The sequence below is a fragment of the Petromyzon marinus genome, chromosome 20 (genome assembly GCF_048934315.1).
Source record: "Petromyzon marinus isolate PM22_M1 ecotype Great Lakes invasive population chromosome 20, UKy_Petmar_22M1.pri1.0, whole genome shotgun sequence".
Lineage (NCBI taxonomy): Eukaryota > Metazoa > Chordata > Hyperoartia > Petromyzontiformes > Petromyzontidae > Petromyzon > Petromyzon marinus.
The window spans coordinates 8,578,744-8,595,158 of record NC_133686.1 but is presented as its reverse complement, the minus strand read 5'-3'; the positions used below and the strand labels follow the sequence as shown (position 1 = coordinate 8,595,158).

Below are 16,415 nucleotides of genomic sequence, written 5' to 3'. Positions count from 1 at the left end.
CCGGTCTTAAATAGAGCAGCAGGGTGACGTCATCATTTAACTCATTTCAGGTGCAGTGATTTGAGGCGGAGGGGGGGGTATTGTAAAACTAAAATATAGATGTAGTTCATATTTTAGTATACACCACTATATAATGAATACCATATAGTAAACTGATAAAAAAACTAAAATATAGATGTAGTTTATATTTTAGTTTTTTATCAGTTTACGATACGGTATTCATTATATAGTGTAGTATATACCCAGTTACTTTATGTTAATAACTCAACTTATTGAATAATATATTGAGTACATTTATTATATTGATGTAGTTTATACTTAGTTCTTTCACATCGGCTTATTGTATGATAGTTGGGTAGTTGCAGTTCTTTAGCGTCAATATACTAAATGCCTCTGTTGATATGTAAACTCTGACTTTAACATAGCTACTTCCGTGACCAGTTACATGCTAATCCCTCACGTTAAAATCATGATAATCTCCCACTTACATGCTAATTTCTGACTTTAACACCCTGCTAATCCAACACTTTAACACAGCTATTTCAATGCTAAATTATTCTGTTGATATGTAAACTCCTTTGTCAAGGCGCCCTGCTCCTCCCACCCAGCTTAAAAGATGCTGCGAAGCTTAGCAGTGTTCATTGAAGCGCTGTCGTCCCGACAGTTCTGTTCCTTCACCTGAAGAAGGCTACTTGTGTTGTGGCCGAAAGGTCGTGAGAATTTTATTTTATTGTTTTATTTTTATAATTTTATTTCTATTCTACGTGACTTTACCCTTAACTACTGTCGGTTTGTCAGTGCAAACCTCATGTTGCAACGCGCACACCTGTTTGCCCTCCGTTGCACCCGCTTAGCTGTGCGCACCGCGTATTTCTCTCCTCTACAGATGTTGCCAAATATGATATGAGTGCTTTTCAAAAAAAATTGTCAAGGTAATTGACAACAAAGGTTCTTATGACCTCATAATTTTCATTCTTTGGTTATTGAATTTATCAATTCATTTTAAATTGACTGAAATATCAGTATTGTAAATTGCAAAGTTTCAATGATTATAAGACATTGCAGGGTTGTTTATGTCAATTGCAGTTAAATAAATGATAGTTAATATTTAATGCAGACTTGGTAAAAAAACGAATGACAAATAGCAATAAAATGCCATATATATTGAAATCGTTGTAAAAAAACTGACATTACAATAATTGTCCTATTGCAGAAATTCATATTATATCATTTTATCGTGAGAAATTATATCAGGGACAGCCCTAATGGCAAGTCACATCTCTTTTGACATTCCACAATTCTGCTATGCTGAGCTTCACACTTTCATGAGTTCAATAGCTTCACTGTATTGGTGTAAAATACACCGTGCTGGGGTTCTCACAAAACAGAAGGGTTATTTTTGCGCTGCTGCCCAACTCTCAATTAGGCCCCTTGAGTTGCATTACATTTAAACGACTCGCATTACATTCATATCAAGGATTTAATTTCAATTGCCACACCGTTTGCAGGTGTTTTTCATAATTAGATTATCTCTAAATTGGAATAATGAGCCAGTGTGCTGTATAAGCATGTACGTGCAATTCTATTCTTTTCAGTTTATTGGACAATACGTGTAAACCACCATGTGCTGACAATGTTCCAACTGGTGGGATGTCCAAATGAGAATGTTAAGGAAGTAGTGGTGATTTGTTTTGGAGGCTACGGTATAAAGGCACCCATATGTTGTGCATCACAGTTGGGTGCACTTGATGATCAAGCGCGTTTAATATAGGACTGTCCAAGATTTGCTTGCTAAGAGTATAAGGGAGGCTGACGTATGAACTCTTTATGAAGTACACTTCTATATACTCATCAGGGTCGAACGGCTCGTGAGTTCAAATGTCGCATTCGGCTCTCTCATTGGCGAAGGGCCATCATGGTGAGGGCCAACATAGAGCACACAATCTGATTTTGGAATGGTGGATGAATTTAAAAGAGCCTAGCAAATACCACATGGAAATGATGTGGTCGTTTGGGAGACCTGTTAGAAGACACGAAGAAGCGAAAATAAAAGGAGTGGATGGAAGGTGTTCAGGGAGGCGCCTGAACGGAGTAATTCCCTAATGTGTGGCGTGCTCTGCTGAAGACTTAATCAAGTCCCAAGTTTCAAGATTTACCCGGGCTGAATTTTTTTTTTTTTTACGAAAGTATTATCTAATTCAAAGCATCCGTGGTTTTCTTTAAACGGTGCCACGCACGTTTTGGGGAAAGTTTTCCGTGTTGCTTACCAAGCCGTCCATTCGTGAAAGTAAAACGGTTTCATTGTATTGCACTGCTGTGAGTCACTGAGTATGCTTAAAGATTATTTTAATGACTTGTTACAGGATTTAAATTATTAACAGCAAGAACTGTTTGTTTTCATTGCCAATGCCAATTTATTGAAACTGCCTCTTTGTGAAAACATAATCACCATATCTACCCTCATAAATGAGATACAAAATGTGGAATTACTTGCTCATGGTATTTGTACCTAAAAAGACAATTAATTTAGTCCAAAGGTATGCAACACTTGGTTATGTACCATGCTGTTGCTTTAATCAGAAGGTTAATGTTAATAGCGATCAATGTCTGTTTTTTCATGATTTTTAGCTATTATCTTGCTGCCCAAAGGTATATTGATATGCATTCACCTTCCACAGACGTGAATTTGTGCTTAAGTTGAGCAATTTGTCTGGTTTGTTGAGACAGATTGTCGGATGAAATAAACGAAACAACTCGGAGTACGGATCATATATAAACGCAACAAAACAAAACCACAGTGCAGCTATAAGAAAAAAACAGAAATGCATTACGAGTATCAATAATGTCAATGTAAGACAGTTTCACGAAAGGAATAATGATTTAAAGCCGATTTTAGATGCACATGCTGGGTGACGGTCTCCCCATGCTGCACCAGTCACAGGGGATGCTTGACCATGCTTCACCACGTTGGTCTGTGCGTGTGGCTTGGGGGTGTTGGAGCATGGCTGGGGATCGAATCTTGAGGCCACGAGTTCCCCGCGCGTTGTAAAAACTGCTGCGTCACTGCTCGCTCGCTCAAATTTTGGGGCTGGGCGCTTTACTTTTCAACTCGATTCAAATAATAGTTCAAAAGGTCCGAATACTTTTCATTAAATGCTGACCCAAGTTTAATTTTCTGCAACCATTAAATACCACACCAAATCAAATTAATTATTAGCAGCAACTTTCTGTACAGCACTTAATAAAATATTTACTCTCCAAAGAAGTTCAGTAAAGGCGTGCCCTTCCAGTAAACTTGCAATTATCAATTCCTGGCCATAAAAACTCGCAAACTGCGCCATACTGGAACACATTTAATCGTGGAGAAACCTCTGAAAGCAAATTGGCTTGTAGTGTCATCTTTGTGTGTGTGCCGTCTGTATCTTAAATTTCATACTTAACTTGCAATTTAGCAATCTTTGAAATAACGTTATCAACCAGGCTATGCGTTAATTGTGTTTTGACCGACCGTCTGTGTTGCTTTATATGGTTTCCAAATTCTGCTAAACTCTGTCTGTTTGGTATGCTTCTCTCTCTGTGTCCCCTATTGTGTCAGTGTCAGTTCCCCCTACTTGGGTGTCTGTGTATACATCTGGGGTTATATGTTTCCTCTCTCTCTTAAATTTAGCTCTTCTGTACCTGATGATGGCTGCTTGTGTTGCAACCGAAATGTCGTATGCTATTATGTTATTTTATTATTTCTTATTTATACGTGACTTTACCGAAAAAAACAAAGATTAGATCATCTTTGTTACTTTCTCAAAAATTAGCACCTATATTTTAGGAAAACTTCAAGAAAAGCAGGTTAACTAAAATTACGGAATAAAAAATAAATCTGCCAACTGTGAGCGGTTTCCAGTGAGCTCTGGAATAGGGCCCCATTCTAAAGCAAACATTGTGGACGCGATAATTGTTTTTTTATTTCATCACGAATGTACAGTAGATTCCACATGGTAAGGTTAACCTATTATTTAGAAATTTGTATGTTTTAGTTTGAGAAATCCCTGATGGCAGTAGGCACACGAGGCCTACTGCCATCCAAACATGACTCCAAAGGGGTCGTCTCTCTCAGCGCATCGCATGAAGTATACATTCTGTAACTGTGCAGCCCAAGCAAAGTTTGTTTCTTGTCCAATTCCAAAGTCGGACCCATTAGAGTGGTGCTTGATTTGATGATGTGCTAAAATCGATTCTCTCTTCTCAAACATGTTTTTTGTGCTCGCATTTACGACTTTACAGAGACCATGAAGTGTGCGCAAACTAAAAGACTGTTAAATTTTTACTAAAAAATTTCGTGACTGCAGGAATTCATATTCTATGGTTCTTTCGGTAAAGTTACGTAGATAGGAAAAATAATAACAATAAAATAATAAATAACTAAAGTGAATACAAATATCACGACGTTTCGATCGCAACACAAGCGGTCGCCATCAGGAACAGGGAAGTTGGTCTTTGAGGGAAAGTTGGTTATAAAGGATTAGAAATGGGCGAGGCAGCTAATGTTAATGTAGGAGAGGGCTCCGACACCGGCAGTAGGTCTACACCAATCAAAGCATTGCACCTCGCTCCACACACCCACAATGCTGACGGTGGAGGTTGACAAGAAAACACAAATCAAGTCATGACCCAAAGTGGTTGATGACATATTTCCAATGATTGCTGAGTCTATAACTTCCTCTCGGTTGAAATTGTCTCTGTGTCTGTATATATGGATGGCTTCATGAACGAATCTTTGTTGATAGCCAGTCAGCTTGCAAAGTACCATCGTCTTAGAGAATTCAATTTCGTGTGAGCCAGCCGCATTAAAATAATGATCAGCCACAGAAGAAGTGTTGGTCCTACCATGTTTAAAATCTGCCTTATGTTCACGGACACGGTCTGAGACATGTTGCTTAGTTTCCCCAATGTAACTGCTGCCGCCAATACAACTTAGTTTGTAGACGCCGGGATATTGCATGTCAGAAATCTTTTCTTTCACAGATGGGATCAGATCACAAATTTTATGTACTGTGTTAAATCGGTTCTGGATCTTGTGTTTGTTCGTGATTTTGGAAATCTTTTTGGTAACCCCTGGTATGTATGGCAGGGTAATGGTTTTGATTGGATCCTCAGATGGCTCCTTCCTCATGGTTGAGGTGATGGCTTTGCGGATTGTGTAGTCAGAATATCCATTCGCCTTGTAAGCTTGGTGTACGTGTTAGAGTTCACTGGTTAGGTGTTCATGGTCGGAGATACATTGAGCTCTATGGTGTAGCGTTTTGATGAGGGAATTCTTCTGGGATAGATGGTGGTGGGAATCAGGTTTTAGGTAGGTGTCAGTATGGGTTACTTTCCTGTAGACAGAATGGCTCATTGAGCCATCTAGTCTCTTTTTATTCGGATATCCAAGAAAGGTAGCATACCATCATTTTCTACGTCCATGGTGAATTTGATGGCTGGGTGTGTGGAATTGATGTGGTTGAGGAATTGGTTTAGAGCCGGTCGGCAATGTGGCCAGATGACAAACGTGTCATCTACGTACCTCTTCCACAGGGATGGGCGTAAAGTGGATGCCTGGATGGTGTCCGTCCTCTAGTCAACCGAGAAGATGGGTAGAAACTGAGCAATCATTGAAAGGACGTTATTAACCAGGTAAAGTTATAGCTGGCTGTGATGCTTCCATCCTACCTGCCTATGTTAGCAGTTATTTCCAACTCTCTGAGTTACATTACCTTGTTAAATGTCTTTACATTAACAGGCTAAATGTCTCACTAACATAGCCGCTGCTCCCTTTCCCTCGATGTGGCGGCGGTGACGCTCATTGTTTAATAGCAGAATGTCTCTCATTAACACAGCCGCTGCTGCGGGAGCCGTCTCACATTGACATGCATATCTCTAATCTCGAGCAATACAATGGCTTCTTCAGCATCGCCACTGTGGGGTTACATTAACACATTGACATGCTAATCTCTAATCTCAAGCAATACAATGGCTTCTTCAGCCCCGTCACTGTGGGGTTACATTAACACATTGACATGCTAAACTCTAATCTCTAGCAATACAGTGGCTTCTTCAGCACCGTCACCGTGGGGTTACATTAACACATTGACATGCTAATCTCTAATCTCTAGCAATACAATGGCTTCTTCAGCCCCGTCACTGTGGGGTTACATTAACACATTGACATGCTAATCTCTAATCTCGAGCAATACAATGGCTTCTTCAGCCCCGTCACCATAGGGTTACATTAACACATTGACATGCTAATCTCTAATCACGAGCAATACAATGGCTTCTTCAGCCCCGTCACCATAGGGTTACATTAACACATTGACATGCTAATCTCTAATCACGAGCAATACAATGACTTTTTCAGCCCCGTAACTGTGGGGTTACATTAACAGATTGACATGCTAATCTCTAATCACGAGCAATACAATGGCTTCTTCAGCCCCGTCACCGTGGGGTAACATTAACACATTGACATGCTAATCTCTAATCACGAGCAATACAATGGCTTCTTCAGCCCCGTAACTGTGGGGTTACATTAACACATTGACACGCTAATCTTTAATCTCTAGCAATACAATGGCTTCTTCAGCACCGTCACCGTGGGGTTACATTAACACATTGACATGCTAATCTCTAATCACGAGCAATACAATGGCTTCTTCAGCCCCGTCACCGTGGGGTTACATTAACACATTGACATGCTAATCTCTAATCTCTAGCAATACAATGGCTTCTTCAGCATCGTCACCGTGGGGTTACATTAACACATTGACATGCTAATCTCTAGCAACACAATAGCCGAGGCATACCTAGCTCTGCGATCTTACATTTACTTGCAAATTCCATCTCTAGCCCCGCCCACTTACCCTTGGGTTGTACCCATCTCAAACCTCTTGCTGCAGTAGTTAACTCGCTATATTTATCCTGCCTCAGCAGTCTGCCTGCTGTATTTTTTCACCTGAAGATGATTGCTCGTGTTGCAATCGAAACGTCGTGATTATTTATTATTTTTCTATCTACGTGACATCACCGAAAGACCCAAAGGGTATGAATTCCTGCAGTCACGAAAGCTTTAAGTCAAGATCTTAACACCTGTTTTGTTGCCAGAAAAAAGGGGAAAACCTATTCTCATATTTTGGTACTGGCAAAGGAGGTACCATGATGTTTATAAACAGCTCTTTGATTGGTGTAGACCTAATGCCTGTGTCGGAGCTTTCTCCTACATTAACATTAGCTGCCCCGCCCATCTCTGAACCTTTATAAACAGCTCTTTGATTGGTGTAGACCTACTGCTGGTGTCGGAGACCTCTTCCACATTAACATTAGCTGCCCCGCCCATCTCTGAACCTTTATAAACAGCTCTTTGATTGGTGTAGACCTACTGCCGGTGTCAGAGACCTCTCCTACATTAACATTAGCTGCCCCGCCCATCTCTGAACCTTTATAAACAGCTTGCCCTCAGAGGCTAACCTCCCTGTTCCTGATAACGACCGCTTGTGTTGCGATCGAAACATCGTGATATTTTTATTCACTTTAGTTATTTATTATTTTATTAATCTTGGTTCTTTCGGTAAAGTCACGTAGAAGGGAAACAATAAAATAATAAAAATATAAAACAATAAAATAATTTTATTGCTTATATTTTTTATTTTATTTAAAAAAAAATAAAAAAAATTATTTTATTGTTTTTATTTTATTATTCTTATTTATTGTTTCCCTTCTACGTGACTTACCGAAAGAACCAAGAATATGAATCCTTGCAGTCATGAAAGCTTTAAATCAAAATTTATGATTTTATTGTTATTATTTTTTTCTTCTATCTACGTGACTTTAACAAAAGAACCATAGAATAAAATACTGTTATTTGTTTGTTATCTTGCATGGCAGCACCTGATTTGAAAAATCGGCATCTTGTAGATTGTCTGGCCGAGGTGTTATGACAGTGGATATACCAGGAAACCATCAGAGCCTACTCGGCCACCTTGTAGATGAACCGAATTGTCTCGTTGTACAGAGTCGTGTTCTACCAAGTTTTGGGCCTTGTTCAATGTAAGCAGAAACAAACGGACTTTTGAAAAATAACAGTGTATTGTGTGTGGCTTTTAGTTGTCGTGCCAGGTGATGCGAATCAAAGAGACGCAGGGATGGGAGATGTCCACCAAGAAGGATGGAGGCCATCAAACAGCGATGCCATTGCAGTCTTCATTCCATAACAGGTTTTGTACCATTTGTTGCGGTTTGGTTATTGTTCTTTGCTCATGGGTAATAAATCACAAGTAAACCTGCGGCACGTGCTATTTATACATCAGTGCGTGCAATATGTATCACGTTTAATGTATTCTGCCTGTGTTATTAACAATACAGCACAGTATGTATCCAGTAAAATGTTCAGCTGCATCGTTCATAAAAAAAAATGCGTAAAATGACGTGTGAATTTGGCTACTTGTTATCGGGGAGAAAAAGCCAGTATTATTTACTAAGTTGTGTAGTATAATTATCAAATTGCAATCAAGCGAGTACTACATGTTATTCTGTAGCTCGAATTAAAATTAGTTACGACTTCGTGTTCAATTTCTTATACATAATGGTTTCTCTCTTGGTCAACCTCGTAGTGAATTACTGTTTATTTTATTTATCATTTATATAGGATATAGCATTTTCATGGAATTGTATGCATAGAAAGCAGTAAAATGTTCGTAAAAAAAATAATTACCAAGGACGTATACCCTGATGCAAAGTTGGATTTCATAATCTTCACATGCACATTGCCGAAACCTCGACCGAACCTGTGGTTAGGTGAGCATGTTTGCTTCTTCGGCCATTTTTGCCTGGGTTTCATTGCTCAGACCTCTCTCTTGAAGCTGGGTAATTCTGCAAGGTGGTTATTACCAAACCGCCCAGTCCCCCCTGGTGAAGTGCATGTCAGGAACCTCTGTGACATCATTTGCAAGAGCTGGCCACTGGGTGTTGGTGTCATGACCCAAATTCCAAATTTGAAAATTAATAATAACAGGCCTTTTTTTGCCTTGAATTCGAAGAAGCTACGTGTGGTTAACTTGCAAGTGTGTCCTCCGTTTGTGTACACAGCCAGGGGGCTTTAATTCCCCAATGGTTGGTGCGATGAGTGTATATAGCGTGCTGTACACTATGGTGTAATGACGAGCAAAATGTGTAATGTATGTGAATGCACCAGAAAACCCAAGGGGGAATGGTTTCAGCTGTAGCTGTCTGGGGCTGAGCTCCAGAAAATGGTTCCCTCCCGACCACCTACCCCCCCCCCTCCCCCACAAGGTGGAGAGAGGAGGGGTGGAAGTAATGGGGGGGGGGGCCCGAGAAAATATTCTGAGAAACAAATCCCTGCTTTTATTCCTAGAATATGCACATTGTTAAATCTTAACTATCCTGAATAAGCATGATTGTTTAGACCTCTCACATGCCCTGTTTTTCACACGTAGTAAAATGTAATAATGTTGTAATGGTATTCGTGTTGTTACTGGAGTGCAAATCTCCTCATGTTTTATTCTACTCTTATTAAACAACAGTGTTATAATATTGTTATGTTTTGCAACCGTACAGCAAAAGCACTGAAATCTTCTGAAAGGGTATGTTATCTTTTGTAGTGAAATATATCCCCTCGGACTAACAATGTGTTATATTGTATTACAATGAATCTGTCTGTGCCTGAATATTAGATAGAAAAAATACATACGACATTACATCTGCCACATATTTTGTCAGCCTTTCCATAACAAATCAAAAGTGCAGTGAATATATTGTATGTTTAAAAGAGGCCTCTGTTTTATGACAACACTCCCATGATTTTGAGAATATTATTTTAAAGTTTCAACGTATTTTCCTTCCCAGGCGCTGTCATTGCATGCCGGACTTCCTGCGTCATTAACGCCTAGCTACCAATTGTAAATCCAACAATAGTCTTGCGTAATTCCATCCAAAATATAGTGATTGGAGTATTCATTTTAATTGTCTCCATTTTAGTATAACCAGGGGATAATTCATTGAGATTCAAAATTGCTCTTTCAAGGACACCAGAAAAAGGTCAAATATCAATATCTTGCTCAGGCCAATACTGGCAGAAGGTTCTCTATTTAAGAAAGCTCTCCAGAGCTCCTTTCTCAAGGCTACTTTAGTGTAGATATCTTGGAAAAGTCAGGGCTACCCACACCTTACCCCACCACATGGCAAGCTGCACAATCTACCCGTGGTGTACCCATCCATACAGCTGGTTGGACAGGAGCTCAAACTGGCAACTTTTGGATTACAAATCCAAAGTGTTTGTCCTTACAGCAGCTTCCCCAAGAGAAACGTACGTGGCCATAATTACGTTCAGACAAATGTAGTGATGTTTTCAATTTTGGGGTTTGGCCCATGACATCAATACACGGGGTGACCTATGCTTCCAAATTACTCCGTGCCACGTGGTGTTTAATGTCGTACCACAGGCACAGCACGCATTGTGCTTCAGTGGTCCTCCGGAGAATGTACCCCCCCCCACCAACTCGTGATGGAAATCAAACCAAAAACTTTGTGCAAAGTGGCTCTTTCATAAAACATGGCTCAACGCCCTCGTCTCCAAATATTATGTTATTCTGTAAACTGTACTGTACGCACAAATGTGTTTTTGGGAGTAAATTCGGTACGTGTTTCCACACATGCAGAATTGGAAGGCCAGTCCATTTTAAAGGAGCCTGATCCATTGTGTTATTGGAGTCAACTGTACTAAGTAATGTACGCATGAAAGCTTGCAAAAAACATTAATGGTATATTTTATAAGCTACAAGTCACGTGCTGGAAATCATGAACTTTCAGACTGTGGCTATGCACAGCTGAATCTAGCACTGGGGAGGCGAGGGTTGGTGGTTCACACACAGATGTCAAGGTGTTATAGCCTGGTTATGGCCTGGTTCACCAAGAGAAGACAAGAACAGGAAGTGAACTAATCTCCATCGGTTTATATCTGTGCCGGGGGGTATTCTGACCCCCTTGCACACGTGGGTCTTCTCTGGTTTCCTCCCACTCGTATAATAAACACTCATCATTTCATTGGCTGAAAGCATCTTACAACAAAAACCCAATGCAAGACCCTCCTGAATAGTCACATGACTCGCTGTGCCTCTCCTGGATGAATAAGTACAATTATTACAAATTATTAATTGTAATCATAAACTATTATGTTCAATGCTGGAAACATTAAGGTCCGTTTAAGTTTAGATGGGATTGTACCTCATGTCTGCGATGGGGGCCCATTGACTGATGTTATAATGCTGACCATGCAGATGGAAAATGTGGCTGGGACAGCCCTTTGTGGGCATGCACAGCCATGCGCGTTATTGTTTACACTCGGCAAGGCAGCTATGGTAATGGTGTTGGTTTCAAGAATATAAGGGCATACCGGCATTATTGCTTTTCACATTTTTTTGCATCTTTGTATGAACATTTGGTTAAAAAAACCCTAATTGAATCGGCTATTAAAATATTCCACGGAGTCTTTTGCCTCTAAACATTTAGTCATCTGCTTTTAGCAGATGTTATTCCCATAGGTTCCAAATATCTGGTTTCTGGTCCATGCCCTGAACGCTGGGTCCTGCCCTCCCACACATTGTGCTGTTTAAATAGTTGGCTTTCCTTTTGAAGATTTATCTCTTGAGAGCAGAACCTCAATGTTGATGGCTCTCATATTCGATTGAAGCTGGGTCCATCATTCGTTTTAAGTAGAGCAGTTCACTCTTTGGAATGAACTCTCCTTGATGATTCAAAGGGCAAATAGGCATTGTGGTTTTGGCAACACAGTATTTTAATTCCAAATGTGCAATTGGAATCTTAACTTGTAAAGCTAGACATGAAGTGGTCCCTTTGCACCACAACTCTTTGCCTTATGCAAGTTTTTTTTCCGTCTGACGTTGTGCCCCTTCATATCATCCGTCCTACACTCTTCTTTTAAAAGTTAATATATATTGGCACGCAGCAGTAATATTGTTTCTCACAGGGAAAAAATAAGGGTTATGTTCCTTTGAAAAGTGTCTTGAAATTTTCTGAGGATTAAACAAATATGCAGTGACCAGTGTTGTGTATTTGAACTTCTATGTATAAAGGCATACTTGTTGCTCTGATCATGTGACTCCACTTCGATTCATCGACTTGACACTCAAGACGACTTTGGCTGAGTGCCACTTTAACGCAGATATATTATATTTAAAATATTTGCCATCACGGCAGCTTAAATTTTGCTCTAGACGTCCAGTTTCGATACGGCGCTCTCGGTACAAAAAAAAACTAAAGTTGTATTTTCCTCTCCTGCCATAACACCGATACCAGCAGTGTTCTTTGTCCCAGGCTGACGTGTTTTTCTTGGAAATCACTGTTACAATCTTGTTGGATCTTACAATGGGTGGGGGGGGGGGGAGAATCCTAGTTTTAAGAAACTCCTTGCCTAAGCCAGATGGATTTTTCACTTTTTAGCTTTAGTCCATGTACAAAAGTAGAATATTTTTAAGGCGTGACCGTGGGGAGAATCGAATTTTGTGTGTGTGGTGGTGCACGATCTGACTCTATAGTGTTTGTGTGTTGTCTGCTGTATGGGGATAATGTTTGTGGCTCCACTCCTTGTACATAAAAGGACATGGATAAAACAGCCTTGAATGATGGCCGGCGTAAGAAGTTTATCGGCTCTGCCGAGTGCGGGTGAAGACTCGATGCAGTGTTTTGTTTTTTGGTGGTTTGTGGACTTTGTGTCACTCCAGTTTTTCTCGTATACGAGCGGGACACTAAAAATGTGTAACATTTATGTTTGCACTAGTTCACAAGGCCCGCAAGACATTGCCACGATAGTGCTACATTCTGATGAGAGATTTTTTTTTTTATGAACATACGTCCGAGTTGTATGATGCTGAAGATGAATATTTTTGTATTCTTTAACTTTGTATGTTTTCTCTTGTTGCCCCCACCCCCCTTTGCATGTAATAATTAAGTTGTCCAAACGTTTTAGCAACGTTTTGCTAGGTGTTTATTGCATGGTGGCATTGCGTTTCACAACAACTCTTTTGAGGGTGGGAAACATGGTGGCATTCCACATTTGTTTTAATAATTCTTCTGAAATACTTTACCTTAATCTCTAAAATGTCAGTAAAAAATAAAGGTTATGGCAGTACACATTGGCATACCATTCATAGAGTGATGGAATTGGCCATTTTAAGTCAGTTTTTTGCAAGCAAATGTTAACTTAAATAAATAATTTCCTGCAATAAACATCAATGGCTTAATTTGCCAGCAAAGCACAAGATGTGTGCCAGTGCAACTTAATATGCCGTGGCAGCAGCCACGTAATTGATGTACGAATTTTGCAGAACTTTTAGCAAATTTGTACCAAAAAAATAAATGGCCAAATAGGTATGTGTATCTATTCCGCATGCATTTGCAGTCACAGATTTTACAAATAATCGCTGAAAAGCAGACATTTATAGGCAGTTGCTGTATCACGGTACTCACAAATGCATGAATTAGCAAAAATGTGCTTTTCAGTATTGATACCCTTTCGTGAAATGAATGACAGCTTGCATACAAATATATTCTAGATTTAAAGCTTTCGTGACTGCAAGGATCCATACTCTTTGGTTCTATTCGGTAAAGTCACGTAGGTAAAAAATAAAACAACAAAAATCAGGACGTTTCGGCCACAACACAAGCGGCCTTCATCAGGTGAAGGGTCCACTCCAGCGCTGTCCTCGAGACAGTCTGGTCCCTTCACCTGATGAAGGCCGCTTGTGTTGTGGCCGAAACGTCGTGATTTTTGTTGTTTTTTTTATTTTTTTTACCTACGTGACTTTACCGAATAGAACCAAAGAGTATACAAATATATGTTTGGGGCATGCGTGACACTTTGCGATTCCTCGGTTAGAACACGACTGCAGCTACAGCTGGCTCTGTGAAGCATTGCCGAACATTTCCGCTTGCAAGGGGAAGTGAAGCATTTTTTTTAGGCGGTGTCCGATAACTGGGGTCTTGAGCCTCTGTGCACAGCGATCCCGTGCGCTAGCCTTTCAATGCACTTCGCAGGTATCTGTGTGCGTTACACGAATAGAATGCAAGGGCAGACTTGCTCTTGCATTCCCTGCTCGAACAAGCATGGTTGTGGTTGGATGGCGCTCCACAGTGTTGGCAGTGCAGAGCCCAGGGATGGGACACTTTTTTTTCTTTTAAAACAAGCAAACTGACCAAAGGCCATTCCCTCCGCATAAAAGTTTGGATTTCCAATTAAGTTGGCAATCTGCTAGCTCCCCGAGAATTAACAATGTCATTTGGACTCTTGACACATTGCAACCATTATTGCAGACGCGTGGCGACCGTTGCTCTGCAGGGAAACACAAGAGTGATAAACTTGGGCATCGCGCTAATGTTATTTTATTTCCGGTTATGTTTGGTTACCCCCACCCCCCCTATCGCCTCTTCCTTGTTCTTCCCCTCCCCAGCAAATCTACCGCTCCCGACCGTTGCCCCTACTGTGGTGGGGCAGTGAGCCCAAGTGCCTTCAATCGGTCCCTCCATTTGAGGGTGTATTGCTGCGGGTTTTGTTACGTGCTCATGACCGGTGTTTTCCCTATGTGTGCGTTTTTGGGTTCTTGAAAAGAAAACGAAATCAGTTTAGCCATCGTGTGGCAGACATTTCTCACCTCGCACTACCATCCACCCTCGTAGTGCAGATAACAGGTAATTTGAAGCACATTTTAAAAAAAGCAGTTCAATGACGTCTTTCTTCTGCAGACCTTTCTCGAACACAGGATGGTGATGCTCTTGACATCATTAGGCTAAACCCTTTTTATTTACCGTGTAAAGCCCCACTGAGCTATTAGCTCAGAGGCGACCTGGCCACACGTGATGGCTCATCCGAGGTGGCTGATATGATCACACGGTGGGAATTTATAGTAGCGACCAAATACTCGACGCATGTTTCTCAGCGTGGAGGACAAAACCGAAGGACGTGGAGACAAATTCACTGGCCGTGGGAAGAACATGTGGACTCAAAATTTATGGGCATCGTCAGTGTCGGGATTGGACATCATGGCGATCATATAGATGACGTCTAAATGTGGTAAAATACAATGAAGTTACTTATAACATAAGTAAGCAAAAAAAAACTGGACTGGTTTTGACCATCTGGGTCTCATCAGCAGTCACGCCTGTAACTTTTTCTATAACTTTGGAAATTACATAATTGGTTTGGATCAGTTACTCAATAGTGCAACAACTGTATGGGTTTATTGGATATATACATATTGCTTCTCAGTGAGGTATATTTAAGAAATAATTGATGTGCCAGTAGTAACAATAGATTATTTATACTTTTAATAACATCTTTCAAAGAAATGGGGCTTTCAATGGCATAACATTGTATTGTTCACAAGGTACCTTTTTGTCGAAACGTAAAAACAAATGAATCACAGTGCAGGAGAGTTCTGTCATTTAAAAAAAAAAGAGGACCTTTGCTGCACAGTATTTGGGTGCAAATGAGCATTTTGAGAATTAATCTTTTGTAAACGAGATGTTGCTATAATGACCATAAGCCACTCCTGAAATTGAATAGTGCAACAACTCATCACGTAATAAGCACCCCACAGTGTTGCATTTTGTTCGCATGCTTAATGTGAAACTCGTTATTTGAAAGTGTTTTGGCTAACCTGATGACACTTTACCATACAAAAGAAAAACATTATCTGTTCTTTTCCTCACTGAGATTCAGAAATATAGAACCAATATTAATGTGCAACGCAGGATCTCTGCAGGAGCAGTTTTAATAAGACATATTTGTACTATAAGAGCAGCAAGGGATTGATGTTTGCCTCTCGAGATAACGCTTCCAAGTTTAAAGTGCATTAAATAAATAAGAGGTGTTGGTGACGTGCGTATTGTTGGAACAAGGGAATGTACATATACTAATTACCTCTGGGATAAGTTCATGGCTAAGAGGAAGAGACGCTGCGTCACTGTTGGGTGGGTGGTGGTTTTTACATTTCCAGCTGAGGTACAGATCAGATGGTTGTCACTTACTGAGAAACAGAATTCCCTGAACAGAGGAAACAGAAAATTACCATATCTCTAACTACAGCGGAGATTACTTGGAATATGGGCACATAAAATCCCATTTTATAAATGCAAGAGGTGTGTGCCTTCCTCGTTTGCAGTTTATTGAGGGTTTTTTTTTTAAACATTAATAATGGTTTTTAATGATCGATACGCAGAATCCACATTCTGATTTAGTCACATGGCTCCAAATTTGCCATGAACCTCACAACAACACCACCACCACCACTGGCAAATGAATTTGATTACAGCAACTTTCATTAACTTAAATCATATTTACTTGGACAAAAGAA

General features: G+C 40.2%; 1 long non-coding RNA gene across 1 annotated transcript in view; it reads left to right on the top strand.

The window, feature by feature from the left end:
• LOC142925373 (uncharacterized) overlaps positions 1 to 16,415 on the top strand; it is a 31,069-nt gene that overhangs the window by 577 nt on the left and 14,077 nt on the right. Inside the window, exon 2 of the long non-coding RNA XR_012942354.1 lies at positions 8,137 to 8,246. This is a non-coding gene — a long non-coding RNA (uncharacterized LOC142925373). The remainder of the gene's footprint in view (positions 1 to 8,136; positions 8,247 to 16,415) is intronic.